General features: G+C 43.2%; 1 long non-coding RNA gene across 1 annotated transcript; it reads left to right on the top strand.

Moving 5' to 3' along the window:
• The first annotated feature begins 42 nt into the window (after window positions 1-42).
• LOC120403785 lies at window positions 43-24,036 on the top strand. Its single transcript, XR_005597728.1, has 3 exons — window positions 43-143; window positions 20,455-20,513; window positions 23,984-24,036. It is a non-coding gene; the product is annotated as an uncharacterized LOC120403785 (long non-coding RNA).
• The last annotated feature ends 319 nt before the right edge of the window (window positions 24,037-24,355 follow it).

Raw genomic sequence — 24,355 nt, 5'->3', positions numbered from 1 at the left:
AATGAAGTTTTATTAATATCTAGGCACACCAGTGAGCACAGTACAAGGAAACAATACAGCAGAACCTCAGAGTTACAAACACCAGAGTTACAAACTGACTGGTCAACCACACATCTCATATGAAACCAGAATCACGCAATCAGGTAACAGCAGAGACCAAGAAAAAAAAGGGGGAGGGGACAAATACAGTATAGTACTGTGTTAAATATAAAATACTAACAAAATAAAGGGAAAGTTTTAAAAAAAGATTTGACAAGGTAAGGAAATGTTTCTGGGCTTATTTCATTTAAATTAAGTTGGTTAATGTTCAGCTGTAAACTTTTGAAAGAACAACCAGAACGTTTTGTTCAGAGTTACGAACATTTCAGAGTTATGAACAACCTCCATTCCTGAGGTGTTCATAACTCTGAGGTTCTACTGTATATCCATCCCTCTAAGCCCATCTATTTACCATTTCCATAAGATTTCATATTGGACTGAATTTGCTATAGATTTTTGTTCGTAGGCCTTAAGGGCCTGGATGATATTTGAAAACTGAGCCAGAGACAGAGGATAATGTATATATGTAATGTACTGAAATGATATTTGAGTAACAAAGTATTACGCTTCATAGGAAAAGCTAGGATGAATTTTGTCATTTACAATGTCTGGCGGAATCTCGATCATTCCAATTTGTCTCCATGAGACACATGAAGACTAGCAAACCTGAGTAACAGTTTCTCAAATTAGTCACTTGAAAATGTGATTTTAGGTATTTTCATTGTTTAAAAAAACCAAAAGCAACCCTCCCCATTCCCCCCCCCCCCAAAACCAACCAAACAAAAAAAACCCAATGATTTTACATTTCCCAAAATGGCTTAAGAAGTTTTCTCCCACTCAGCTGTCATTGGATGAGGTAGCATCTACTTCCCTTCTTTCCCACACACTTATGTTGTATTAACACACCAGTAATGGCTGAACTAATAACATTTACCAAATTCATAAATGACTTAATACTTTTTTCTCTTGTATAAAATAAACATAATAAAAACTGTGGAATTAATATATTTTTGTAACTAAATGAAATGGAGCAGTAATCACAGAGGGTTTGAATCTTGCTCCCATTAAACTCTGTGGCAAAAATCTCATTGACTTGACTGGTGCAGGATCGAACCTACAGTGTTCCAACTTCCAAGCTCTTATAATGATCTCTCTCAAGTAATCAGAAAACATCAGCAAAGGGTATGGTCTCCCATTACTGAATATACAAGACCAGCTGGTGCCTGGGGGGGCAAAGGCTGGGGGGGGGGGGGGGCAGGTGGGGGGCGCGGCCGCTGGCGTGCTGGAGGTCCTGCGAGCCGCGGGCGGCGGACCGACCCGCCCGCAGCGGGCGCGGCGGCGGGGCTGCGGCTCGGCTGGGCTCGGCTCCGGGGCCCCTGGCGCGGCGGCAGCAGCCCCGCCGAGCGCCCCCCCCCGCCCGCCGCCGCGTGCGCGGGGGAGGTCCGCGTTGTTCCCGCCGGTGTGGGACTGTGCGGGAGCAAAAGCCGGAGCAGGGGGAGGGGACCGGACGCGGGACCCGAGGAGGGCGGGCGGCAGCGCGCTGCGCCTGGGGGCAGCCTGATTCCTAGAGCCGCCCCTGTATACAAGTGTTCTGACTTTATAATAAATAAATCCAAAGTGGAGACTATCATCACTTGAGTTTGGCATGTAATTTTTGGATATACTTTAATTAATCTCTTTCCACTTCCAATTTAGGGCCCTATTCAGCAGGGCCTATTTAAGAACATCTAGGATTTTCTGGAGACTTTCATATGCCCCCAGAGAACCTCCGTTAGGCTCATTTAAAAATCTAATGAATAAATAACTGTATTTTAAAACACAGTCAGATTTAAAGGGATGATGATAATACAAATAATAAAAAACCCAAGGAGGGCCCAAAATCTTGTCCATGTTGAGCAGGTGTGTTCAGGGTGGGAATGGGGAAGACGGTAAAGAAACAGTCTCTCACATCCTCCAGCTCACCAGTACAGAAGCTGAGATAGATCCACTCTCATGAGTAAGCTAGGTTGGAGGAGCTCACATGACCTGCCCGCTGGTATACTGTAGGCCTAAAGTAGGATGGTCTACCAACTTAGCGGCATGGCCATCCCAATCCCCAGAATTCGGTGCATAAGATGTCAATGGCAGCAGGTGCTAGCAGGGAAGGCACTGCTAAAGGAGAAAAGTAAGGGGTGTTGCAGTACATGTCTTCCTTGGGCCCTCCAGCCTGAAGCCAGTAGGATGGGTCAGAGACTTTCCTCCTGGCCATCCCTGCATCCTGAAAGAGCCAGAGCAGAATGTTTGCATCTCAGAAGAAAAACTAAAATACACTCTTCAGCTCTTTTGAATAGATCAGATGAACCTAATCTGAAAGAAATGTTAATTAGACTGGAAGAAAATAAACAGGAAGAAAAAAGGAAGAGATAAACCACACGGGCATAATCTGTTTTAAATGATCGGCTTAATGCAAATAACTTCAAATAGGCATGAACACGCTGTCAGCAAACATCTTAAATAAACTCTGGAAATCTTTGATGCTATTTTTCCCCCCTCCTTTAAATTCCACTAGCCCATCTTTTTCACAACACAAACAACTGCTGTAAGGCAAGGCATTTTTTCTTTAAACGAATCCCAGTGTCATGGTTATTCGAGTACTCATAAAGGATGCAATCCTGCAAGGTGCTGAGTGCCCACATCTCACACTCAGAACAGTGGGAGTGAAGGGCGCTCAGCACCTTGCAGGACTGGGCCCACAGCGCAGAATATGGTTTCATGAATTGGAAATCATACTCTCACATTGCCTCTATGGGTGATGGTGACATTAGGATCATTTGTAACTGGAATCATTGTTTTTATTGCATAGCTTTACAACCACCAAAGGAAACAGCAGTAGCTGAATTAATTCCTTAACTGCTATTGCAGTATATGAAAATGAAATCCTTGATGGTAAGGAGAATAAGAAATAAACCTGATTATCTCACTGGAATGTGGAATGCAAAGACATTTGTGTGTTGCTAGATGAGATACAGGCCAGAAAACAGCTACAGGACTGCTGATGTATAGGCCACTGAAGACAGGACAGACTGGTATAATACGCTTCCTAGAAATTGTGCTGGTAACTGGGCAACGTCACTTCTTTAAAAGAGGCCAGTAACAGATTAAAGTCTGTTTTAGACTGACCTAATCTATGTTACCCCAAGCCTGATCATAAGGGTAGGCAGGAAATTAGCACAATAAGAGCCTGGTTACCTAGAGTATGGGAGAGAAAAAGCGGTAAAAGGATTAATAACGAAATAAATAAATAATGCCTATTTGATAAAGTATTTTCGTCAGTAGATCCAAAGCACTTCACAATCTTTTAATGCATTTATCCTTATACCACCACCGCGGAGAAAGCTGTTATCCCTATTTTACAGGTGAGCAATTGAGGAACATGGAGGCTAAGTAACTTGCCTAACGTCACACAGAAAGGCAACAACAAAGTAGGGAATTTAACATGGTCTCCCACATCTTAGACCAGGACTCTAACTACTCTGCCATCCTTCCCATTCAAACAGTCTTGATTCAGATAGTCTAAAAAGGGTCTATATTCGCTCCAGTTAACACAGAATAAACCAAGACAAAAATATTCAGAACAGGTGACTATCACCGCAAACATACTTATGTAGTACAAGCCAGGATTTAGACAGCCAAAATCACCCGTTGATTTAGTCATAACAATTGGTTTCTGTGCACAAATTATTTTCTTGATAGATTGGATAAGAAAGCCAGAACAGGTCAATAAAGATGGAAGAAAATGAGAGAGAATGTATTTTAAGAAAGGAAATATCTGACTACAGATTCCACATAAATTGTGTTTATTCCCCTTTCGATTGGGAAATGATACCAAGCGGCACTGAGAGACAGAGGAAATCACAGTGTTATGCTCCTTAAGCATCTGCAGATAAATAGCTGTTAAAAAATATGGTTAATGTTTTAAAAATACAACACAAAAAAGAAAAAGAGCAAAGCGATGAGATAAAAAGATGATTTATCCTGTGGCCAGTGTGCTTCAAATTGACCAGAGAAAGTAATCTAATCAGACTTTATTAAACTGATTGTGCAGTACATCCCCTATGCCTGGAAGCATTGTCTGAGCTGGTCTGTAGTCTAATCCTACTTTAGGAGTCTTGCCAACTATTTAGCCTTTCAAAGCAAAAAAACAGCTACACACAATTTAATTATTGTGACCTGCTTTTATTGGGAAAAACAAGGATTTTGATGATGGTAAACATCTAAGATGGGCTAACCTGGTGCCAAAATTTTTTTGATACCCCTAAACACAGACAGAGGATCAATCTTGTTCCCAGGCATGGTAGAATTGCCATGGTAGCCAGCCATCACACAGCCTAACAAGCCGCTGCTAGGTTGGATAGGTTTAGAGCATTCATCCAAGCCAGCCCTGGAAATGGAGCACAGAGGGGAGCCTTATTAGAGGGCTTCCCTTTGCTTCGGACACTTTCTCAGTTGTGCAATAATAACTCCCTGACAAGGTGGCAACACTGCTCTGATAGAGAGAGGGCAGACAAAGTTCTTCACCTCCACAAAAGAAGCAGTGGAAAGCATCCTCCAAATTTGTTAAAAACAGATTGTGACCTGCCTTTGCCTAGGTGTGTGCAGGTGTGGGGGTTGGGAGAAGAGAGGATGTACAAGAAGCATGTCGGAGAAAAACTTCCACAAGCATCTCACCATACTATGTACATCTGGGGAGGCCTCAGTCACTGTCTTTGTGAACAGTAAGTACTAGATCTTTGCTCCTTCTGGAGAACAAATCACTTGGGAAGGGGATGGAAGAGGCACCTCCTGTTTGCGCTGGCCCACAAAGCAGGGCCAGTGCACCCAAAAACAGTCTGCACCATGCTAAAGGGGGGTGTAAAGTAGACTCCAACCCATGCTCACCAATCAGTTTCAGAGAGACTGCAGCTCCTGAGGCACAGTCTCTCCTGGTGCTTCACCAGGGATAATGCAGTTCATTTCTTCCCACTACACTGGGCTTTGTACAAACTGTACAGTTACCTAGCCCTTCTCATAAAAGCTTCTACAAATGACCACTGGCTGAACTTTGCCTTTACTAAATGCTTCTCCTTCTTTGATTTCTTAATAGCTGAATCCCTTCTCCCACCATCACTTCATCTCACCACAGGTTCCCCTAAAAATATTGGCATATTGTGGGGCCATGCGGGTGTCCATAGCGGTGCCACTGATCTGGAGATATATATTGTCATTAAATTTGAAATAGTTGTGTGTGAGGATAAAGGCACAGAGCTCAGCAACCAGTTGTGCTGTGGCATCATCAGGGATACTGTTCCTGACAGCTTGTATTCCATCAGTGTGTGGGATGTTTGTGTAGAGAGCCTCCCAGCTATCTCCGTGACACCACTGATTTCCTGAGGAAACTACAATGCATTGGTGACCTTCCAGAAAACACCATCCTAGCCACCATGGATGTAGAGGCTCTCTACACAAACATCCCACACACTGATGTAATACAAGCCACAATATGCCAATATTTTTATGGCCGACCTGGAAAAACGCTTCCTCAGCTCCCGTCCACTCATGCCCCTTCTCTACCTATGCTACATTGATGACATCTTCATCATCTGGACCCATGGGAAGGAGACTCTGGAAAAATTCCACCACGATTTCAACAGCTTCCACCCCTCCATCAACCTCAGCCTGGACCAATCTATATGGGAGGTCCACTTCCTAGACACCACGGTGCAAATAAGTGATGGTCACATTAACACCACCCTATACCGAAAACCTACCGACCGCTATGCCTACCTTCATGCCTCCAGCTTCCATCCCGGGCACACCACAAGATCCATTGTCTACAGCCAAGCACTGAGGTACAACCGTATCTGCTCTAACCCCGCAGAGACCAACACCTAGAAAATCTCCACCGAGCATTCTCAAGACTACAGTACCCACACGAGGAAATAAGGAAACAGATCAGTAGAGCCAGACGTGTACCCAGAAGCCTCCTACTGCAAGACAAACCCAAGAAAGAAACCAACAGGACTCCACTGGCCATCACATACAGTCCCCAGATAAAACCCCTCCAACGCATCATCAGGGATCTACAACCCATCCTGGACAATGATCCCACACTTTCACAGGCCTTGGGTGGCAGGCCAGTCCTCGCCCACAGACAACCTGAAGCATATTCTCACCAGCAACTGCACACCGCACCATAGTAACTCTAGCTCAGGAACCAATCCATGCAACAAACCTCGATGCCAACTCTGCCCACATATCTACACCAGCAACACCATCACAGGACCTAACCAGATCAGCCACACCATCACCGGTTCATTCACCTGCACGTCCACCAATATAATATATGCCATCATATGCCAGCAATGCCCCTCTGCTATGTACATCGGCCAAACTGGACAGTCTCTAAGGAAAAGTATAAATGGACACAAATCAGACATTAGGAATGGCAATATACAAAAACCTGTAGGAGAACACTTCAACCTCCCTGGCCACACAATAGCAGATCTTAAGGTGGCCATCCTGCAGCAAAAAAACTTTAGAACCAGACTTCAAAGAGAAACTGCTGAGCTCCAGTTCATCTGCAAATTTGACACCATCAGCTCAGGATTAAACAAAGACTGTGAATGGCTTGCCAATTACAGAACCAGTTTCTCCTCCCTTGGTTTTCACACCTCAACTGCTAGAACAGGGCCTCATCCTCCCTGATTGATCTAGCCTCGTTATCTTTAGCTTGCTTCTTGCTTGCTTATATATACCTGCCCCTGGAAATTTCCACTACTTGCATCCAAAGAAGTGGGTATTCACTCACGAAAGCTCATGCTGCAAAACGTCTGTTAGTCTATAAGGTGCCACAGGATTCTTTGCTGCTTTTACAGAACCAGACTAACACGGCTACCCCTCTGATACTTGACACTATTGAATGCTTCTCTTGGTCCTCGTGAGTTAATTTACTGTCAGGCTGCTGGAAAGCTGGACTGCAATGCTGTGGGACAGTGCAGAATCATAATAACTGACAACCTCTGATGAGATTGGACAGGTCCGGTATCAGATGCAGAATCAGCGGAGAAATGTGCACTCCCTCTGACCCTGATGCATAAGCTAGAACACAGTGGCTGTCAGAAAAGTTCTGCATGATCTCAGATAAAGATCAAAGAATTATGCTAGGATAGAGCTAGGATAAATTCCTATATTGGCTAGTTTACTAAGAAACAAAAAAGGGGCTGTGCATTAGTACTGGCTACAATGCTGGCACTTCATCCATATTAGGGGCTAGCCAGTAGTAATAATTGGCTTCCTTGCTTCCTCCCCTCCAATACCACAACTCAGCCTGTCTTTTTGACATCTCTTCCTGGATTGTTTGCATCAGTTTAAATTTAAGAATCCCATAAATGAATCCCTGATCTTTCCTCCTAAACACTCATGTCTCTCCAGTTCATTGTCACCAGTGACATCCCCACTATCTTTCTATCATTTATGCCATAACCTGTCATCTGTTTGTAATCGCTCCCTCTTCTTTCCCACACATACCCAGGCTGTGTTCAAATGATGCTCCCAGACTGCAAAACATTTCCAAAATCCAACTTTTTCTTTCTGTCCATAATGTCAAACTCGCATCATCTCCTCCACTCTGGCCTTCCTATTCCAGATCATTCAAAATGTAACTGCTGAGATTATCATCCTGTTCCATTGTTCTGACCATGTCACTCCCCCCTCTTTGAATCGTTCCACTGGCTCACCATTTAATAGGAACATAGGACATAGACTGGAAAGGCCCTCCTGGGTCAGAGTCCAGTCTCCTGCTATCACAGACAACTCTGGCATATACTCCCATTAATCAAGTTTTCTGTTGAAGCTAGTTAGGCTGCTTGCTCCCACTACTCCTATTGGGAAGCTGTTCCAGAGGCTCACTCCTCAGATGATTAGAAACCATTTTTCTAATTTCCAGCCTATATTTATTCATGGCCAATTTTATACCCATTTGTTTTTCCACTGTATTCAGGCCCCTTATCCTGAACTTCAAGTCCCCTCACAACCATCACTTCTTATCCACTCTTGTATTTTATTTGTTCCTTCCACCAATTCCTACCAATGATGCCAGATTTGAAAACCAATTTGCCATTTTTCATCACAAAAATCTCCATGTTTTCTTCCATGCTGCCCTATATGCATGGGAAGCCTTCCAAAATTAGTTCATAAGGCCACTGTCTTCTCCTCCTCCTCCTTCTTAAGATCTACTTCTGTTGTGATACACACAAGAAATCACTCAACCAATGATGGCTAGGTTGCACATTAGTCAGGACTAGCTATTGTCTGATTCATTCATTCTTCTCTGTTTCAAAGTAAACAGTGAGTTCCTTGGGGCTGTCTCTCCCTGGGCGTTTGTAGAATACCTAGGTAATGGGGCCTGATACTGAGTGGGGTCTTTGGGTGCTATCACAACACAAATAATAAATAACTAATAAAAGTTTAATCTAGTGGCATGACTTAATTTTAAACCATATTAAAAGCCTTTAGGAAACAAGTGGGTAGAATGCTCCCGCTAATTAAAGGGTCTTGCTAGCCACCACACTTCAACCACTCTTCCTGATCGTCCAAAGTGCAAAGACCTAGCCCCAATCCCTAGTGTTACATCCCCCTTTATCCCTACTCCTATAAAATGTCAAGACAATTTATGCCTGCTGCCCATCCAATTTTTTGCTTGCATGATGGCCTTGCATTTGGAAGGCTGCCTGGGGAGAGATGCCTGAGGGAAAAGAAAGCAGGCAAGCATAAAAATAACTTGGATTTCCTTTATAATAAAAAATGCATGGGCTTAATGGGACCCCCTTCTTCCACATCTCCAGCTGAACATAATAGAAAAGAACATTATCACTGTGATATATGCAGTTGTGATATGAGGGATGTGCTATTTACAGCATAGTGTTCTGTATTGAGGTGCTGATCTGCTAGCGACAGCAAATCTATTTTTAGCATTGGAAGTGGAATTCTGCCTACTCACTGTTTCTCCTCTCTGCATTGGCTTCATGTTGGCACACAGATTGGATTAACAGATTTGAGGTTCACTAGAGATCAGCCAAAATTGAAATTTTGAGTCCAAACCCTTTCACATTTCTGAGTGTGGGTTGGATTTGAATTTCAAGGTTAGAAACAGCTTTTCTGCTTTTAGGATCACATTGTATCCAGAACCAGATGGGACCAAATAGCTCGTTCTACTTCAGATCCAGCCAAAATCCCCCAAACACTGCCTTTCTCACAAGATTTTGGGCTAAGGTGACAGCAATTTCATGAGCAGAGGGAAGATTGCCAGCAGAAGTAGCAGAAATCTCACAAACTTTACTGATTTTTGATCCTGGGGTATGCAGAAGTTAAATGGGCATGGACCATATTTTGCTTCAGTGGTTCAGGGATTATGGATCCTGTGCTCCTTATCTATGAGATTTTAGGGGAACTCATGGATTTAACCTTGCTTAAAAATGGTTAAAACAGTGAAGCAGAATCTGGGTATGTTCTTAGTGTAACTTGTTGTTGTACACATACACCAGTCCTGGAACAGAGGTGGTCACAAGCAGCATGCAGGCATCTGTCAGGCATTTCAGCCAATACCACCTGGTTTCAAGGGAGTAACTCTTCCCAAGAACTTTTCTAGTGAGCCTGATTAATGCAGAGAGCAAACTCTTACTGCTTGCAAGAGGTCCCCCTGAGCTGAATCAGGAACAAGTATATGTAGACTATTCCTGACAGATGTTTGTCTAACTGGTTCTTAAACCAATGACAGTAATTCCACAACTTCACTTTGAAGCCTATTCCAATGTTTACACTATCCTTATAGTTAGAAAGCTTTTCCTAATATGTAACCTAACTCTCCCTTGATGCATATTAAGCCCCTTACTTCTTGTCCTACCTTCAGTGGACATGGAGAAAAATTGATCACAGTCTTATTTATAACAGCCCTTAACATATTTGAAGACTGTTTGTTACTAGGTTTCCCCTCGGTCTTTTTTTCCTGAAGATTAAACATGCAAAGTTTCTTTTAAACCTTACTTCATCAGTCAGGCATTCTAAAACTTTTATTATTTTTGCTGCTCTTGTCTGGACTCTCTCCAATTTGTCCCCATCTTTCTTAAAGTGTGGTGTCCAGAACTAGACACAATACTTCAGCTGAGGCCTCACCAGTGTCAAGTAGAACAAGACTATTACATCCCATGTCTCACAGATGACACTCCTATTAATACACCTCAGAATTATATTAGCTTTTTTTTGCATCACATAGTTAGCTCATATTCAATCTGTGTTCCACTATAACCCCCAGATCCTCTTCAGCAGTACTATTGCCCAGACAATTATTTCCCATTTCATGGTTGTGCATTTGATTTTTCCTCCCTAACTGTTGTTCTTTGCACTTGTCTTTATTGAAGTTCATTGTGTTGATTTCAGATCAATTCTCCAAATTGTGAAGATCATTGCAAAAAATAATCATGTCCGCCAAAGCGCTAGCAACCCCTCCCAGCTTGGTGTCTGTGCCCTTTTGGGGTGCACCCAGACCAGTAAAGGGTTCCATCACTGCCTGTGCTGCAATCTTGGGAGCCTTTGTAGTGTGGAGCTGTGGTTCAATTCCCTGACACCAGTAGCCTGACCACAACCATAAGGTCTCACCTTCTCACCAGTCTAGTTATACTTTACAGGGTGGCACCAAGAGCCTTTCCAGTCCTTGGTCTCCCCAAATACATCCTTACTGAGTTCTTAATTACCAGACAATTAGACTGTTCCCCTCTGGCTTGTCCACCTCAAAGGTGTGACAGCAGCCCTCCAGTGATCAGCTCACATCGGCACACACATACACTCCACACTGTGTGTACCCCCAGAGACCTGCTTAGATGAAAACGAACAAAAAGTTAATTTAATAGGAAAAAACCCCACAGATTCAAAGATAAAATAGTAAGGGAGAGCAAACGTATACCAGTTACACAGAAAACAAACGTGAAGACGCAATCTCAGACTTTACACTTTCATATTAGATAAAATCTCTTTTCTAATAAGAGTTAGAAAACAATTTCCCAGTAAACACCCTAGCTACAGGAGGGATCTAGTGTTGCTAGACAGCTTCTCACCTCAGGACTGTCCCCCAATTTCTGGGTGCTCTTCAGTTCTAACCCTGCCCATTTTAAATGAGTTTTCAGGGTTTTTTTCCCCTGAACGTATTTAGAGTGGGAAAAACTCCACCCTTTCTTAGTTTTCAAAGACTGGGGTTTTCTTTTCAGTTTCATGCTGCATCCATTTGCTTTCATGGATGTTCCTCATTGTTTTTTCCTGGGCTGGACAATGGCTGGGTGCCTGAAGCCACTCTTGTCTGGTTGGGGAGGTAGCCCCTTTATCACCTCACAAACAAGATGAGGAAGCAAACTCATACCACATTTCCCTTCATCTTTCTCTTGTTCCTAATGAATTTATAGAACCTCTTCTTTTTGCCTTTGATGTCCCTTGCTAAGTGTAACTCAGAAAGGCTAAGGCACAAAATGATTTTGTTCTTATGCGGTTGTGCTATTCCTCCTTAGCAATTTGTCCAACTTTCTTCTTATTGTAGGATTCCTTTTTAATTTTCAGGTCATTAAAAAGCTCCCGATGAAGTCATATTGGCCTTTACTATTCTTTCTATCTTTCCTTTGCATTCGGATCGTTTGCTGTTGTGCCTTTAATATTGTCTTTTAGAAACTGCCAGCTCTCTTGAACTTCTTTTTCCCTTGGATTTTCTTCCCTTACCTACCAGTTGTCTGAATTTGTTAAAGTCTGCTTTTTTGAAGTCCATTGTCCTTATTCTGCTGCTCTCACTCCTGGCTTTCCTTAAAATCATGAAATCTGTCATTTCATGATATCTTTCACCTAAATTTCCTTCAACCTTCAGGCTCACAATTAGGCTCCTCCCTATTAGTCAGAATCAAGCATAAAATAGCTGCCCCCTTGGTTTCTTTCTCCAACTTTGTGAAACAAGAAGTTGTTGCCAATTCATTCCAGGAACTTAATCTTTTCCCATATTACTTTTACAACAGATGTCTAGGTAGCTAAAATCACCCCATTATTACCAGTTCTTGGATTTCTGATATTTCTGTTATTTGTTCTAGAAATGCCTCATACACCTCCTCCTGCTGATTTGGTGGTCTATATTGGATCACTATCATGACATTACCCCTGCTTTTCCCCCTTTTATCTTCACCAAGAGACTTTCAGCTCATCTGCCTCTCACCTCCTTCTGAACCTCAGAAGAAATGTATATACTTTTGATGTAGAATGCAACAACTCTTCCCTTTTTCCCTGCCTGTCCTTCCTGACCAAGTTATACCCTTCTCTATCAGTATTTCAGTCATGAGATTTATCTCACCAAGTCTCAGTGATGACAATTAGGTAATATTTTAACTTGTGTACTAACACTTCCAGTTTGTCTTCTTTATTCCCCATACTCCTTGTATTGGTGAATAGGCATCTACAATGTTGATCAGGTTTCCCACTGTTCTCCCTCTTGTTGTTCCTCTGACTCTATTGTAATTTCCATTCCCCAACCCTCCGCCCTCCAAAAAACCCATCTATCCCTATGTTAAGGTCACCTATGGGCTTTTGTCACCTGACTCCTTTCAACCTAGTTGAAAGCCCTCCTCACTAAGATTGGCAAGTTGGTATCTAAAGATGCTCTTCACCTTCACTGCTGATTAGGCCTCAACTGGAGTATTGTGTCCAATTCTGGGCGCCACATTTCAGGGAAGATGTGGACAAACTGGAGAAAGTCTAGAAAAGAGCAACAAAAATGACTAAAAGTCTAGAAAACATGAGCTATGAGGGAAGATTGAAAAAATTGGGTTTGTTTAGTCTGGAAAAGAAAAGACTAAGAGGGGCATGATAACAGTTTTCAAGTACATAAAAGGTTGTTACAAGGAGGAAGAAGAAAAATTGTTCTTCTTAACTACTGAGGATAGGACAAGAAGCAATGGGCTTAAATTGCAGCCAGGGAGGTTTAGGTTGGACATCAGGAAAAGCTTCTTAACTATCAGGGTGGTTAAGCACTGAAATAAATTGCCTTGGGGAGGTTATGGAATCTCCATTGCTGGAGATTTTTAAGAGTGGTTAGAGAAACACCTGTCAGGGTTGTCTAGATAATACTTAGTCCTGCCAGGATTGCAGGGGACAGGACTAGATGACCTCTCGAGGTCCCTTCCAGTCCTCTGATTCTATGATTCTTGGTCAAGTGGACTGCATCTCTTCTTAGTGGTCAACTTTCTGAGAATAGCAACTCATGGTCAAAGAAACCTAATTCCTCATGTTGACACTATCTGCACAGTCATGCATTCAGTTCCAGGATGTGCATGTCCCTGCCTGGGCCCTAATCCTACTCTCAACCAGGAAGGTGAACAAAAACACAGCCTGCACCTAGATTCCTTTACCCTCACTACCAGAGCCCTCTGGTCACTGCTGATCTGCTCAGGGTCATGCCTGGCCATATCATTAGTGTCCATGTGGATGGGCAGTATGGGGTAGTGATGGGGGACTGATAAGGCTTGGCAAACTTTCTGTAATATCCTGAGTGCAGGCTCCAGACAGGCAACTCACCTCCTGGGATATAAGATCAGATCAGCAGATGGATGTCTCCTTCTCAGAAGGGAGTCCCAGACTGCCACCACCCTACACCTCAACCTATTGGCTGTGGTGTCCATGAACCTCCCAAACCTGAAGGAAGGTGGCTTCTATCCCTCAGTCATTGGGGTCTGCTTCTCTTCTCTAGTTGCCAGTACAGCATACCAGCTCTTGACCTTAATGGATGGGGGTCCTGGGCTGGAGGGAGAAGCATAAGGTGCCCCATAGCCAGTCTTCTCCCTTCAAAACAACCATTTCTTCTTCTTCCTCTGGTGCTTCTGTAGCCATCAGTAGTGGGCTATCGTCCACCATCCCAGATGTCTCCAGGTGCATCCTGTCTTTGAAGTCCTCATGCACACAGCTGCTAGGCAAATAAACTATCCTCTCCTGTCTTACTTGCTGCTTCCTGAGGGACTCCACCAACAGACACCTCTCATGTCTGCCTTTTTCTGCAGGGACATGCAGGCTGCCTTCAAAATGACAACCTGGGTAGAAATCTCCATGGTCAGGATGCCTGTTTGGCTGGGCCCCCACAGGTACAGTCAGAAGAAGAGCTAGTAGTCGTATTGCCAGCATGTTGTTTTCCTCCCATTGTGTATTCTTCTTTCCTGCAAGCTATAGAGGGGAAAAAAAACCAACCCTACCTCCCTGCTTTCCTTCACTGGTGAATTCCCTTGGTTTTCCAGATGCCTTCATCTCATCAGCCACATGTCTTAACAGTTAGTGGGAACCTGCATGAGTTTTTTAAAGCCTGAGCCCCCCGCACAGCTGGAATGGGTTACTGAGAAGTGCCAACTTCCTCAATTCCCAGGGGGTGCTCAACCCCCCACTCTGCCCCAGGCCCTGTCCCCACTCCACCCCATTCCCCCAACCCCCAACCCCCAACCCCATCCTGCCTCTTCCCGCTCCTGCTCTGCCCCAGGTCCCATCCCCATTCCAACCCTTCCCACAAGCTCCCACTCCTGCCCTGCCCCTTCCCAACCCTGCCACGACCCCCCCCCATTCCCCCCCCCCACTTCTTCCTGCCCCCGCTCCTCCTCCTCCCACCAGTGCCTCCTGCACACCACTGAACAGCTGATCACAGCAGGAGGGAGGCACTGGGAGGGAGGGGGAGAAGCTGATCGGTGGAGCTGCCAGTGGGGGGAGCCATGGGCGGGGAGGGGAGGTGAGCACCCAGTATTTTTTTTTCTGTGGGTGTTCCAGCCCTGGACCACCCACAGAGTCAGTGCCTATGGGTGACTCACTCCTCCTTGCTCTAATCACTAGCTTATAAAAAAAAAAAAAGAACACACACCCTGCACTGCTCTCACTTCAAAGAGCTCTGCTAGAAATTAGGCACTATCCCACCTAACTGCAAAGCAATCTAGCCCAGACAGTCAGCAACCAAGCCTAGATTTCAAACACAGCAAAGCCGCCCAGAGTCATACCAAAGCTCCTTCCCCCCCATCCAAAAAAAAGTTAATCAATAGAAATAAAACAAGCTTCACCGAGATACTCATCACTTGGCTAACTCCCTTCCTTGCTTCCTCTCCTCCCATGTTAATAAGTAACCAAAAATATCTCCTCCCAAGAAACAATACCGTTACTGCACTGATGCACTCTAGAAGGGTGTGTCCAGCCCTCTTCAGACAGAAGGCTGGATTGGCTTGAGAAAGCACCTCTAGGGAGCAGAAATGACCACTTCCCCGTTATGACCTGAAACCACCCTCAAATAATCCCAGCACCAGCAGCACAGTTAAGCAGCCTATTGAAGAAATTACAATCCCCATTAGATTTTATGCAAGGCTGAAGACACTGCAGCCCATCCACAATAGCTAAATGCATTCCAGTGATCTCTGAGCCATTAGGGAGCCAGTTTCCAAATTCCTCCCCTGGCCAAGGGTTAATGAGGATGCAACGTATTTGTGGCAGTGCAACTCTGGAACGCTTCCTCCGACCATATAGCTCCAATTGCTAAGTAAAATCTCACCCACAGTGGACCTTGATTTGCCACACTCCATCCAGCCTGACACAAGACTAACAATCAAAGCACAAAACCCTAAAAAACAAAAATTGAAGGACAGACCTCTTGCAAGAGCAGGGTGTGTGGTGGGTGCAGTACAAATGCTTGGAATAGAAAAGCTTGTACCCAGTACGGTGACCAGTCATCCCGATATTAGGTGCTTTGTCTTATATACAACTATAGCCTCCCTTCCAAAAAAAAAAAAGTGTCCCAATTTTTCACACTTGCTATCTGGTCACCCTAGTATCCAGCCTCCAGAATTACATGTATTTCAATTTTTCATTTCATGTAATATTACACAGCATTATTTAAAATCATGGTCAGTGCATCTGGGATTCCTTTAGAACTCTGATTCCTATATGCTCTTAGTAAAAATCAGATACCCTTGCCCTACACAAGGGTTCTGCACTCCTGTGCAGATTTGATTGAGTAACAAATGCTCCCTATAATGGACAGCAAGCATTTATCTACTGGCTCTACAGGATCCCTATGTTTAGTGTTAAACAGTGGCAGCAAAGGGAACATACTGTGTTTTTCTTCTGCTCCAGTTAGTACCAAGTGTTACAGAAATTAACTGATATTGACTGTAGTATTCCTTGCACCAAAATCTTTGCAGAATGTGACATTGCAACGAGCCTAGTAACTGGTGATACAAAGTAATGGGGGATGGGGAAATGTGTCTAAATAAAGCAACAGATTTTTTCCTCCTGCCCTCCCTTTTGTCTGTGGTTTGTAATGCTGTGATATTAATAGAGAATGACAAGTTTAAAGCTTTTATTTATAGTAGTGGAGAATATTTTTGTGAAAGCTCTAAAATACAGGGTTCTGTGACTGAGACATTTTAGAGTGGTGCTTGTGAGGGAAGCAGAGAGTTCCCTAAAAAAGCATTACTCAAAGCAGTAGAGCTTACAATAACATTATTTCAGGAGCATTTCTACCAGTGTAACTATTCAAATATGCACTACTAAAATTGATAGTTAAATATTTGTTTCACTGTAGCTAGCTCAGGACTGGGGCTCCATTGTACCAGTCACTGAACAAATACATGAAGGCACAAAGGGGCAGAGCCCCTGTTGACGTAAATTGTCATAGATCCATTGTAGTCCCACCCAGTCAACCTGATTCACCACTGTTCATCCTGGCCACCCCACAGGAATACATTCAGTGTGGAAGGAGAATGATAGGAAAAAGCCCAGCCACTCAGATGGTGTGTTACAAGGCTGTCCATACTACACGTGCGCACACACAAAGGGTCTGCTCTGTTGGGCCTGCATGGCCATAACTGACCTAAGTGCTCATTACTGGCTTCCTGGTACATTTTCCCCCACCTATGAACAGTAGGCTTCTGTGTAGAACTGGGAGTGGTAAAAAGGCGGACTGATAGTGCCCTCCTCAAGTGTCTGGTGACACCTGATTGCCACTTCCACCTCCCCTTAGAAGGAAGGGAAGGGATTACTTTATAGCTGCCTCGTAGACTGGTTCTATTCCCCCAGCTGTCCAGTGGCATCAGCTGTCTGGCATTTCACTAACTCCATCCACGCCAAACAGGTTGCTGCTCTGCAGGCCTGGCAGGTGGTGAAGGAGGAAGTCTGAAGTCCAGTCCTACCCCATCATGTTCAGCACTAATCCACAATGACTCTAATCCTGACTAGATTTTAGTACTTCTGATAGATAAAATAGTCTGAATAACAAGATTATGGTCTCAGACTGTTCACATGGAAATGTAAGATTAAAAACAACTTCCCCACCCCACCCCACAAAAAAAACCCTGTTTGAATATTTAAGGCATGTCCACACAGTCCATGGCAGTAAGCCTCCCCATCCAGTTAAACAGATTTGGGCTAGCAGGGCTTATGCTAGCACTCTAAAAATAGCTGTGTAGACACCAGTTTGAAGTTGCTGCTCAGGCTGGAGTTTTGGCTCTGGGTCCCCCCGCCCTCCTTTTTTTAAAAAATCATCCATTCTCCCAGTTCTACGCTCTTTGACTTCTCATATTGCTATTGTTCTCTTATCTATTTATACAACACCATAGGTGTGCAGGGCTTCACCTTGAGGAGCTTTCAGTCGAAATAAGACAACTTGTTGAGGGATGTCAGTAACCAAAGACTTTAGAGAGGAGTAAAAAAGTGAAAAGGGTAACACAATATGCTGTCTGTTACATTAAAATTGTCTGTTGTCCTTGTTGAACATTGTTTAGCTATTTAGAATCATAGGACTGGAAGGGACCTTGAGAGGTCATCTAGTCCAGTCTCCTGCACTCATGGCAGGACTAAGTATTATCTAGACCATCCCTGACAGGTGTTCGTCTAATCTGCTCTTAAAAATCTCCAATGATTGAGATTCCACAACTTCCCTAGGCAATTTATTCCAGTGCTTAACCACCCTGACAGTTAGGAAGTTTTTCCTAATGTCCAGCCTAAGCAGCCCTTGCTGCAATTTAAGGCCATTGCTTCTTGTCCTACCCTCAGAGGTTAAGAAAAACAATTTTTCTCCCTCCTCCTTGTAACAATCTTCTATGTACTTGAAATCTGTTATGTCCCCTCTCAGTCTTCTCTTCTCCAGACTAAACAAACCCAATTTTTTCTATCTTTCCTCAGGTCATGTTTTCTAGACCTTTAATCATTTTTGTCACTCTCCTCTGGACTCTCCAATTTGTCCACATCCTTCCTGAAATGTGGTGCCCAGAACTGGACACAATACTCCAGTTGAGTCCTAATCATCACAGAGTAGAGCAGAAGAATTACTTCTCGTGTCCTGCTTACAATATTCCTGCTAATATATCCCAGAATGATGTTAGCTTTTTTTGCAACAGCATTACACTGTTGACTCATATTTAGCTTGTGGTCAACTATGACCCCCAGAGCCCTTTCTGCAGTACTCCTTCCGAGGCAGTCATTTCCAATTTTGTATGTGTGCAACTGATTGTTCCCTCCTAAATAGAGTACTTTGCATTTGTCCTTATTGAATTTCATCCTATTTACTTCAGACCATTTCTCCAGTTTATCCAGATCATTTTGAATTTTAATCCTATCCTCCCAAAGCACTTGCAACCCCTCCCAGATTGCTATCATCTGCAAACTTTATAAGTGTACTCTCTATGCCATTATCAAAATCAGAGGTTCTCAAACTCTGGTCTGCAGACCACTCCATTCAGGTGGTCCACAGATAGTTCCCTCTAAGGTGCATGCCTGGGTGGCCACACATGGGAGAATGAAGGGCCATCCACCTAATTAGTAGACCCACACGGGTGTGGCTCCACTAATTAACTGCCTGGACCCTGGAGAAGATAGGTGTTCAAATGCTGTGAACCATCCAATGATAACCATCCAGTGATGCCCACCCAGTCTGGATAGGAGTGCCACTGGAGCCTATCATCAAGACCAGTCTGAGCACTATGTACAAGGTGGGAGCTACGGCGAACATTGAGGGCCAGATTCTCCATTGCCCTGCACCTTGTGTAGTCATTTACAGTAGTGCAAAGTGGGTGCAAATAATGGCTGTTTGGATTTAGCAACATTTGACCCCTCCTTGACACTGGGGTAAATGGCTATCCAAAGTGCCGGCAAATGGAGCAAGTGACCCATGGTGCTCTTTCTTCTCAGGAGCTGAGGACCGATGAGTGCAGTTTTGCCGTTCTGATATCAGTTTACAGATCTGTGTGGGATAGAGGCAGGGAATCTCTCTTCTCATTGACAGCCCAGAAGTACCTGGAGAGCTTCTGTGGTTTACTTGGCAAATGAAAGTTCAATCCAAATGCTGATATTTTCTGAAATAATTAATTTACAGAGACATACCCATCACCCTCCCAAAAAACCCAACCCAACAAGCATCCACCTCGCTAGGGCCTCCAAATATTTTGGGTATGTCTACACTACAAGAGCTACAGCAGCACAGCCAGTGGTGAGCTGGAGCAGGTTCCCAAGAACCGGTTGCTAAAATTAGACCTCCGTGGAGAACCGGTTGTTAAAGGGCCAGGGAGTGGGCAAAGAACTCCGGTCCGCGGGCCGGACCATCCTGTTGCTCCCAGGATTCCCAGCTGGGGAGGCTGAGGCTCCCCCGGCCCTTCCCCCGCTTCCCCCCAGCTGCAGCGTGGCCAGCCGCCAGCACCAGGTGGGCAGCTCAGCTGAGCTCCGGAGTCGTCCTGCTGCTTTGAGCTGCCGGCAAGGTAAGGGGGGGGGGGGGCTGCAAGCTCTAGGGCTGCCGGGGGGGGGGGCAGTGGGGCAATTTGCCCCAGGCCCTGCAGGGGCCCCCAGCCCCACAAGTATGTGTCCCCCTGCCCCTCCCCCCCTTAAATCAGAACTTTTTATAGGGAACCAGTTATTAAGATTTTGGCAGCTCATCACTGAGCACAGCCGTAGTGTAGACACTTCCTACATTGAAGGAAGCATTCTTCCAGTGACCTACTTGTGTCTACAGTGGGGGAAGAAGAGGTTAGGTTAACCTCAGCACTCAGGGCTTGAAATGACAGCAGTCAGGGCTGAGCAATGTAGCTACATCCATCTAGTTTTTAGTGCAGACCCAGCCATATGTTTAATTCTTTCTCCACCATCTCCTCTTACTCTCATTGAGAGAATCAAGGTGAAGCTATTATCCCAGCATCTAAATTCCCAGAATCCCTGAGTAATTGCACATCCACACTTTTCCCAAACTTCTTTATATACAGGCGTGAACATAAACATTCCAGTTAAGTGTCTAACTGAAAGGCATTTGAAGGGACAATCTAAGCTCTTTTCTTTTAATACGTGTCACATAATTACAATTCTCTTTTGGTTTTACAGTTTAATCAATGATAGTCTGTGTTTAAGGAACCATTCCAGCTATACCCACAAATCACATGGTAAATAACGATTCAGTATACCTTTACTTTTCTAATACATGAAAATCTTGCAACCATAATGTGTTTACAAATCACTGCCATTATCCTCTGGACTATATATTAATGTAAGCAATTTTACAATATAAATATTTGCAAGTAAGCTATTGAAAAGCATTTTCAAGAGATACTGTGATTAAGCTTCAGTAAATGCATCCCTTTCCACAGTGGCATCATTGGATAAACAGAGAGTAAATATCAGAGGCTTAAGGCTCAGAGTAGGTGATGGTGGAAGGTCTCAGTCCATGTTGGGCAAGATAAACAAAATAACTTTTCTCTACAGTGTTGCACATCCCCTTTTAGTTACCCTTTTTATGACCTCTTTTTATTTCACTCCTTGATAATATCTCAAAAGCCCTTTGAATTTGTAAATTCATACAGAATTCGATATCCTAGATTAAGTGAGAGGAGTTCTAAGCCGTGTCCTACAAAAGACAAAATAACATGATCATTCACGGTATTTCTAGGAATGGATCATGTCATAATTCTTCTCTGCCAACAGAATCAGCCTGATTGTTAAATCTTCTTCTGAAAATGTGAACCCAACGATTGACAAATTCAAGGAGAGGTTCCTGGATGCCTTCCTGCTGACCTTAAGAACAGCTCAAACAGATTATTTTCCTCTATTGTCAGTAACTAGTACACTAAAAATAGCGTGGCATATTCTAGATTAATTTTATTTGACTTTACACAGTTTTATGTGTAATGTTCTGCCAGCTGAAATCTGATATAAGTACCCTATTGAAGGGAGAAGATTAAAGTGTGGGGGAGGAATGTGCTGTGCCACAAAGCTGAGGTCAAAGTTTGGCACTCTTCCCTCTCCCCCTCCCCCACAAACACCACTGTTGCCCTTGACCCAGAACTCTAGTTCTCAGACAGGTCTCCACACTGGGAAACCAGGCACAGGAAAAAGCCAAGTGGCTATTGTGTGAGGCAGAGAAAAGTGTGGTGTACGTGACACCACATCAGAAAGCAAATTTGAACAGGATTCAATAAGAAACTTTAATCTGTTTGATCTTTCTAACCTGTATTTAACTTACTGAGTTATTTTATAGTTTTGATATTTAGAAGAATATTATCAACTTAAAAATACTCTTTAATCTGTTTTGTGGTGTTATTTTTAAACACACTTACTATTGTTGCAAGCACCCAAGATCACTGTAATTGAAAGAGATGAGAGAAAAACCTATTTAAATTTTGTTTGGTGGCATGGTGACAAGGGGGCATGAGACACTTCACCCGTAGATGCCCATGTAATAGGTTGTGGAGCAGGGAGGGGACAGGCTGTACAGCACCACAACTTTCCTCTTCTCATGCCTGTGAGGGAGGGAGGCTGGGAGTGGATGGAGAAATACCTAAAACTATTTTTAACTGTTTTAAACAGCTTAGATTTCAAGATCTGGTTGTTCCTTCATGGCGTCATCCCAACATTTTCAGAGAAGATACATAGGAATCAGGAAATTGAGGGATCAGACTTTTCTTAGCCTAACTAATGCAACAACCAGATGGCATTCTTCTCTCCACCCCTTTTATTTCTACAGTAAAAGTGATCAAAACTTTAAGACAGATGCTGTAGATTTTAAATTTTCCACATCATACCTGGCCTTGTGGCTGGTGTGTATTAATCTGAAAATGCCCAAGTTCCAAAATAGATGCAGGATTGCTGCATTAACATAGCATGTTGCATGGTCTATATGTGGGCATTATTTTTAGTTCAAGAGCAATTCAATTATTTGCTGCCTTTACTGTTGCTAAGCAGGCTTTTCATTGCTTAATAATGGATAACAACAATGGGCTTGATTCTGAACCTACATGGGTATAAATCGGAGTAACTCCATTGAAGTCAGTGGAATTACACTGGCTAAAAATTGGTGTAAGAGAACAATCAGGATTTGTCTGTACAAGTCTCATGCAAGAATGGTTGATAATCAATATCAGGCAGTAGAAATGAGGAGACACATCCAGTCCCACTGCAGCAGCCTCTTAGAATATTAGCAAGGACAGAGAGTTTAAGAAATGTTTCTTTATATATCAATCCCCCTCCTCTGATTTGTGGGCACTGATTATATGCAAAATATTGAAAGGTTATTGTAGATGTCAATTGTACAGCTTTATGTTCTCCTATTAAACAATAGGCTAGTTAAAGCCAAAGTCAGTGTTGGTGAGTTAATACAACTGATAGCATTTTAGGTGGTAGGGATTCTAATAATTTTAGGTAGAATACCTCCAATCCTACAACTGCACCAGTCACCCAACGTAAAAACTCAATATTTATACAATTTGTTTAAGAGTGTCATTTTATGCTATCTTAAAGTAGTTCCATGCTTTGGGAACACACGGAACTTCAAGGCCACAGTCAAAATAAATAGAATGAATAAAGAAAGAAAAGAAAAGAAAAGAAGTGCTGGTTGAACAAAAACTTTTCTTTGAACCCAAAACTAAATGTTTCATTTGCATTTCAGGCATTTTTAACAAAAGCAAAGGGAATTTGGCAAGGAAGGGTTATATTCACAGGGAGACCCAAGCACCTAACTCCAGCATTTTGGCACCATTCACAAAATGAGAAGAGGAAGGAGGTGGTATCCCTTTGTTACCCAACAGCCCCGTGAGCACTCACTCATTGGAGCAGGGACTGGCACTTCAGCGAGTCACTCTCTAGTCTTATGCTTAGCGCACTCTCATTCCTCCTCCCTCTGGCCCAATGAAAATGCAATTATTTATACAAAGTGGAACAGTGTGAACAGGACAGATTGAGGGAGACCCACCCAAAACAGCCAATATCCATCCTAAAGGGGCATTTCCTTCTCCACAATTTTGGGAATGGCACAGACATTTTGGAGTTAAGTGCCTAAGTCCTCTTGCGAACCTAGCCTGAAAAATCAAAATGTTCATTCTGAGAATGTCAAAATGAACCAATGTGACATTTCGAATTTAGTTTATTTTTACTGAAACAATTTGCCAAAATTGACAAAAACTTGTGAAATGTTTCAGTTGACCCGAATCATCTTTTTTCAGCAAAAGAAGAGTTTGGGCCAAAAAATGTTTTACCCTGTTGTAGAAGACATATCATAGAGATAAATGGCCCTATCTGAAATTGTTCTCTTTGTCACTCCCAGTTATTTCAAAAAGTGCTCCAGGGAGAATTTGATTTCAAAATGACATCACTATTGAGGATTGATTTAGATATGGGCCAAAATCAGAACCATTTTAATCAAACTCTCTGAATTGGACAAATTAGGACCTGAAGTTGGTTCTGTAAAGCTAAAATCTGACCAAAACTTTGAAAAATCAGAACCAGTTACAGTTTTGCTCACATCTAGGCTAAATGTCTTAGATTTTTATTATTTATTTATTTTTGTCTTGCATTTGTTGACATCCAAATTGGAACAATCATTTTAAAGAAACCATTTTCTCTCTAAACGCTCCTATTTCAGGAAAATATTGGAACATTGTTGGTGTCAGTACAGATAACACCTTTACTTGTATGCTGCTCAGTGACCTAAACTACATGAATAAAAGGGCAAGTGCAAACATGGTGGAATAAGATGCAGTGTTTCAGTAAGGAATACATGCTTAATATTATTTGGCATCGTGCCACTCTGTTCAGAATTAAAAGATGGATTATTGTGGATTTGTTTTCTTTTAGGAATTAGGGCTGGCACTGGCTTAGCTTCAGTACTGCAGAGGTATTAACTGAAATGCATTTCTGTCTTACAGCTTCATCCCATTTAGCCATTGTGACTTTGGAGTGACTTCCAAAGCAATCCAATCAGAATGAGTTGGCAGATTAATGTTAACTTTCATGT

Source organism: Mauremys reevesii, linkage group 4 (genome assembly GCF_016161935.1).
Source record: "Mauremys reevesii isolate NIE-2019 linkage group 4, ASM1616193v1, whole genome shotgun sequence".
Classification (NCBI taxonomy): Eukaryota; Metazoa; Chordata; order Testudines; family Geoemydidae; genus Mauremys; species Mauremys reevesii.
The sequence above is the reverse complement of the archived record's forward strand: the minus strand, read 5'-3'. Positions and strand labels throughout refer to the sequence as shown.